Here is a 7,317-nt window from a genome sequence, read left to right as displayed (position 1 = left end):
CCCTCACTTCCTATCTAGCTCATACCACCCTCGTGGCCTCTCCAGAGATGGGGGATGGACCTAGTTGGTCCACTGCCAGCAGCACAAGGAAATTGCAGAATCGTAGTAGTAGCAATAGACTACTTCACTAAATGGGCCAAAGCCAAACCACTCGCCGTCATCACATCAGCTTCGGTACAAAACTTTTTCTGGCAAAACATTGTCTGTCGGTTTGGAGTCCCGAGGGAGCTAACCATCGACAATGGCAAGCAATTCGATTGTATCTCATTCACAAATTTTTGCGCCTGCATAGGCACGAAGATAAAATTCTCGTCTATGTATCACCCGCAATCAAACAGAGCTGTGGAAAGGGCCAACAGTACAATATTCACCGCAGTAAAAAAATGTCTTTTCGATCAGAAAAAGGGCAAATGGGTCGACGAGCTCCCAAGAGTCATATGGTCCCATAACACCACAGAATCAAGGGCAACTGGCTTCACCCCATTCAAGCTCTTATTCGGAGCCGAAGCTGTAACACTTGAAGAGATAAAAAACAAAAGTCTAAGAGTCCTCAAGCATGGGGACGTCGACGAAATCGCCAGAATAGAGAAAGACATGATCGAACTCGACATCAACGAGGCCATTGAGAATCTGGACAAATACCAGGAAGAAACTTGAAGGTGGAGGGATCAACGCATTCGAGAAAGACAGATCAATGTCGGTGACCTCATCATCAAAAGAAAAAGAACTGGGAAAACCCAGCAAGCTGCAAGAAACTTGGGAAGGCCCCTACATTGTCACAAAGAGTGGCAGATCCGGCTCTTTCCATCTCGCAGACCAACAAGGAAACAATCTCCCTCACACCTGGAACATTGATAGCCTACAAAAATACTACCCATAATTGTACACGTCACCTTCGGCCTGTGGAACTATAAGCAGCGCCGAGGGTAACAGAGTGATTTTACCTTCATTTTCTTTTTTAAGTTTACCTCGTCTGTAAGGTCACAGAGTCTAGTCTACACTCTTTTCCTTGCTAGGGGCTCCATAATGGAGGCAAGGTTTTTAACGAGGCAGATTCATGTACACCTTTTTTGCAAAGAAAGGAAACTTCCCCTAAAAATATTTTTCGTGTATAAAAGCAACAACAAGTTGCGTGACCTCGCGCCCGTGCGCGGAGGAGTTTTCCGCGTATGAAAGCAACAACAAGTTGCGTGACCTCGCGCCCGTGCGCGGAGGAGTTTTTCGTGTATGAAAGCAACAACAAGTTGCTTGACCTCGTGCCTGCGCGCGGAGGAGTTTTTCGTGTATGAAAGCAACAACAAGTTGCGTGACCTCGCGAACGTGACCTCGCGCCGATGCGCCGAGAAGTTTTCCACGGTGAAAACAACAACAAGTTGCGCAACCTCGCGCCAGTGTGTGGTGGAGTTTATCGCGTGTGAAAATAAAAAGTGCGCAAAAAGCCTAACACCTAAGCACAACAACTTTCGCAGACCGAGAAGAAACCAAAACCTCTCCCCCACAGCTTTGCATAAGGGGGGGCGACGCTTTTCGAAAAACACGTGCAAAATTTCTGCGACTTCGCAAGAGGAGAATCTCCAAGCATAAGTTATCTAACCTCCCTCTCGCAACGTCGCAAAAGGGGGGGTGATATTTTTCGAAAACACTTGGAAACACATGCAGTTCCAAAATTAATAAACCACGCCGACCTCGCACGAGGTCAACCAGCGTAAGATGCAACAGCGTGCTCAGTTGAGGTTGAAGCGACCGCAAGTCGCTGTATCAACAAGCTCTCACAATAACTAAGTCAGCAGGTTGCCTGACATGGCAACCCAGCTTTGACTTATCTAACCTTGCAATTTACCCACGAATAAACGGGACAAAAGTACAGCAGTTAAAAAAAATACATAGGCGCATAAGTACTTCATAAGGCACAACTTCATACACAATCAAAAGTATCTGACCTCGTCAACCTTACATAAAAAAAACCAATAAATAAAAAATCTAATCCGCATCATCCTCCTCTTCGTTAACAGCACTAGACTGCGAGCGAAGCTGAGCTAACCGCTCACATGCAAGCCTCTTCACATAGTCTTGCCCGGAGGTTGACCACATGCGCTCGAATAAATTCTTCTTGGCGTTCTCCACAACAAAAGACTTCGTAGCACATCCAATCTCTGAGGTGGCTAGCGCAACATAATCATCTTTGGAAAGATTTTTAACATGCTCGCATCCTTGTTGCTCCAGCAAGTGAAGGGCACTTTCCAGGCAGAACACAACGGAGTAGTCATTCAAGCCCTCAAGAACCTCGAGGAGACTCTTGACCTCGTCCAACAACCACTCAAACATACGCTCACACCCCTCAGTCAACGGACAATCATCGGGTTCAGCGCCAAATACACCAAGGGAGGCTTTATAAACCTCGTGAACTTTTTTGAACCTCTCCCTCAATGTAGTCTCTATTTGGCTCAGCAATTTCACCCTCGTTTCTAACTCAGGCTCCATCTGGCCAACCTTAGATTTTAAACCCGAGATAATCTCGCTGTCCCGCTGGGCACCTTCGCGTAAGTCTTTGATAACCTGGTCTTTCTCTTCCACTTGGCCCTAAAGATCCACCACTTCCGATAACAGGCGATCAATCTCGTCGCCCCTAGCCTCGTAATTTTCTTCGAGTCTGCGAGAGTCCTCTTTCAACTCTGCATTCTCAACCTTGACCTTCTTCATTTCCAAGGACATAGCCGCAATGGTCGCTTCAAGTGAAGCCACCTTCTTCACAAGTTCCGTAGCTAACTTCTCGCTCTTGGCAAGCCGATCCCTCATAATCATAGACGAATAAGACACCTGCAAGTTTCAAACAAAAAAACATGAAGCCAAGTCGCAAAAGACACAACAAAGATAGTGCACACCACACATATCATCAAGTCAGCCAGTAACCATACCTTCTTTACGAGGTTGGCCTCTAAGTTGAAAAGCTCTTCTGAGCTCATCGACTTTACAGCCTGCTGAAAATCTGCGAGTCAAAAGATACAACTATAAGTATGCCACAACAGCAACAAAGGCCACAAACAGCAAAAATCATAAACAAAGAGGCCCCACCTTCGTATCTTGGCGCCTCAATGGTGACCAGAACAATTTCTCCAACCCCACTCGAAGCTGCCGCGCCCGCTTTCTCCACCTTCTTCGAACCACCAACATCTGCACAGCGCTTGCAATCTTCACCCTCATCCCCTCAGTCCAAAGTTAGGTTGCGTGGATTATAAACCCTACTTTCGGCACACGTCGCTAGAACCTCTGTGCACCCGCTCAAGCTCAAGCCTTTGTTAAGCCCTTGAAGACCAGCCAGCAAGCTCTCACCTACATCATAACATTTAACTTTCAGCCTCACATGATCCTCGCAAATAACCTCACCAACCTCCCCCATAGTTGCCTCCAAATCCCTCAAAAATGCCGTCGAAGCCCTCCCGCAATCAAATAACCGAAGCTTTGGCAAAACCACCTCTACATGCTTACCAGATCTAACGGCCTCGGCACAAGCACTCTTGGGATCAGACGAGAACGCGTCCACAAGCTTCGCCTTTTCGGCAGCTACCCTCTTCTCATGCTTCTCAATTTCAACCAAGAGAGGCTGCACGCTCTTAACCTTCGAGCTTGTGGAAGCCGGTGCAGTCTTACTGCTGGTCGCCGAAGGCACATCAACCTTAGCGCCCGATACAGTAACATGCGCAAAACGAGGTTTGTTAGCTCCTTTCTTGGTCCGTGCAGCAGGCCCGGTGGATGAAGGTGCAACAGTAGGAGGGCGCACGGAGAGAGGAACAACATATGCCGGTTTGCTTAAGTCAACAGACGAAGCTGTCGACCCGGACAACAGCACAGCAGACGAAGCCCCCGCAGTAACATCTTTCCTCTTCTGCACTTCCAAGTTAAGGGTTTTCTGTTTCGCCTTAGCGGCCGCTTGTGACTCAATGGTAAGCTTCATCGCGGGCGTAGAATCAAACTTCACCTTCTTCCTCTACTCAGCACCAAGTGACGCCTCTTGCCCACAACTTCAGGACGAGGCGGAACTGCAATGTCAAGCAAGTCAAAAATGCGATTGACACGGCGCCCGTGTCTCACAACGGACTCGAAAGAGCGCCTTTCAGGCTGGGTCACCGGACCCAAGATCTCGTAAGCCATGTCCTCTACTGTCTGTACAAATGAATCCAAGTCGGCGCCCCTCTCCTTACTAAGCTCAAAGCAGGGGTATGGCACAGCCTTCTCGCTTCAAGATACCTTCTTCTCAACGAGTTTAAATGGCTTCGCAAAATTAGCAGACAAAGGCCACGCTCGGGCAACAACATACTCCTCCACAAGATCACGCCCAGATATCAAGGGCCCAACAGCCCTATAAGCAGCCTCGCACTTCGTCACAACTACCGCCTGAATAAATGAAGGAGTTGTGAGCACGTCCATCGGCCCAAACGGGGCGTAGAATGGGAATCCAGTGCCAAGCCCAGTCATTTCAACTTTAACATAAAACCAATGCGTCAGCCACGCATCATCCCACTTATTCCTCTGCGCGAAGGTAAGTTCTACCCTCGGCAGATTCCTCTTATCGTTCTTCTGGCGCGGCACGAAGGTACAACACCCAAAGTGATTCTCACAAACACCTTTACCATCATCAGAATAAGTCCTCTTCTTCTGGATATGAAGCTCATGCAACCTCACGAAAATCAATGCTCCTGCCAAATGTGCGTTGCACCCAGTAAAACTTAGACAAGTTCACGATGGCGTTGGGGGTCAACTGGTGCAGTCTAACGCGATAGTGATCCAATATAACCGGCAACTGCCTATCACATGGAAATTGAAGCCCGGCAGTGAACAGGTCCCTAAAAACAACAGCTTCACCAACCTCGGGCGTAGGAACCGCCTCGTTCCCAGGAGCTCTCCTCAAAAATGTACTATCTCGCGAAGTCACCTGGGAGCGCCCGAAATAGAGAGTGGGAACACATGGAACCTTCCCCCCGGCGGATGTCTCCAATCTCATTCCAACCTCAGCATCCTCCTTCTCCCCCTCAACCTCCCCAGCCTCCTTACCCTCCCCCTCCTCCTCGTCTGAAGATACAGCATGAACCTCGGCCCCCGCTATACTTTTCGAGGCTTGACCATGCTCACCTTCGCCTTCATCCCCGTTAGAGGACCAATCAGGCGAACTACTGCCGGAAGATCCCTCCTCTACAGAAACCAGCCCATCCTTCGTATAGATCTGATTCTTTGACCTCTTCCCTTCAGACTTGCCACTGCTCACAGACACCGAAGCAGGACTACCTTCACCACCAGAAGACATTGTCTACGCGCTCTACTTAACGCGGCCTGCCAACAAAACAAAGATGCCGCCTCCCAAGGAAAACGCGACGAAGGAACGCAATGAAGATTTGTAGCGAAGACAAAAGCAGCAAAAACCACAGCTCGAAAGCGACAGCATAAAGTATGGCCCGCCCCCCTTGCAAACCTTATATAGGCACGGTAAAAACCGCCTCGAATCACTAACCGCCACATAGAAAATGACCTTACTACCCCCATATAACGGTAAAACGCCTCGGCCCGCGCCGCCGTTCAGGGTGATGTTTCGAGGGTGTTTTTGGACTTTTCGCGGGATCGGTCGATGGTGCCTCTGACCTCACCCACGAAGGGGCTACTATTGGGGACCACCCCACAACGCACCCTGAACGACGCTGGCGGGAACCCTTTCTCTTAATTGGCTCTAACCTCGTCCATTTCCCCTTTTACGAAGCTAACAATTAACAAAAGTCAACTAGCGCGAAGATATCCACTTTGTGATTTTGCAGGCGAGGACTCACAAAGTTGAAGCCCCCACGGAGCTCCCGGTGATTTGACTTCGGGGAGGTTCCGTGACCAGAAGCCGAAGCTAGCTGACTCCGACCGAAGAAGCCGGAAAGCTTATGGAAGCTTGCTCAGCCCCGACCAAGCTCATGAACGGGGAAGGAAATAATCAAGACAGCCCTGGGACTACATTATAGTAGGACAATTTTGTAATAAGAGTCTTGGCGAGAAGGTCAGAAATGTAATCCCACTATGAAAGTGACATTTTGAGTAGGGGCCAAGTTACTGTCCTGTACGGAATATACTCAGGATGTAGTTGTTGGGTATGGGTATAACGGGAATGCGAAAATGTAACTTTATAACCCTATAAAGGGAGACGAACCGTCCTCCTCTTAGGACGGACATTAATCACTAGTAGGATAGCCACTGTTATGTTTGCTTGAGCTGTTACTGTCTTCGTTTGTCGTGGCATTCTAACTGTCGTTTGGGTGAGTCCCAACATTGTTCTTGTCGGGGCAGTCGGCAGCGAAGTGACCTAACTTGCCACAATCGAAGTAGTTGTTGTTGTTCCTTCGCCATTTCTTGCGGTTGTCGTTGAAGCGCATGAACCACCTCGTGATCAAGGCGAGCTCCTCATCATCAAGAACCTCCAGCTGCTCTCCTCTAAAACAGAAACCAAAGAAGACAAGGCAAACAACATAGAAGAAGAGTTACCCAAAGACTTAGGGTGTCCAGAGCCTGATATGAGAGACATACTATGTGGATCAGTAGAACACTAGAACTCACTTGTTTTGCTCGGAGCCTCTTGTCAACTTCCGTCGACTTCAGATTAGCAAAGAGCTCATCAGTAGAAAGAGTCTCATAGTTTGTGGACTCGATGATAACATCAACCTTCAGGCCCCACAACTTGTGATCCAAAGCATGCAGGAGCTTGAAAGCTCTATCATGATCAGTGTAAAGCAAGTTGGTAGTATTTGCTTTATCTTGTTCACAATAGCAAGAAAACGCTAGAAAAAGGCATTAGCAGACTCACCGAGCAAATGAACAAAATTTTCATACTAACGCCGGTAAGTCTCAACAAGTCTTGCCTTCACCTGACTATTTCCCTCATGAAAACTTTGAAGTCGGGACCAAATCTCATGTGCAAGAGATAGATCCTCGACACAGTCAAACTCAGCACGGCACAGACTCACAAAAAAGATATCCACCGCCTTATGGTTGGCGTGATATTTATGTCTTTCATCTTGAGTCAAGTGAGTAGCAGGAATCACATAAGTCACATCCTGAGTGATTTTTCCCAAACCCCTACTCCTCTAATATTTAGATGGGCTCTCATGCGAGTTTTCCAATACCGATAGTCAGAGCCATCAAAGTAGGGTGCAGCGGTTGAGGAAGAACGCTCAGAGGTCACCATAATAAGTTTCAAAAATGATTAGGGTGTAGAGAAACCTTAACCACCTCTGATACCAATTGAAGGACTGAAACGGGCGACCAGAGGAGGGGTGAATGGGAGCCTATTTA

This window comes from Setaria italica, chromosome VI (genome assembly GCF_000263155.2).
Source record: "Setaria italica strain Yugu1 chromosome VI, Setaria_italica_v2.0, whole genome shotgun sequence".
Taxonomy (NCBI): Eukaryota; Viridiplantae; Streptophyta; class Magnoliopsida; order Poales; family Poaceae; genus Setaria; species Setaria italica.
This window is presented reverse-complemented; position numbering follows the sequence as displayed.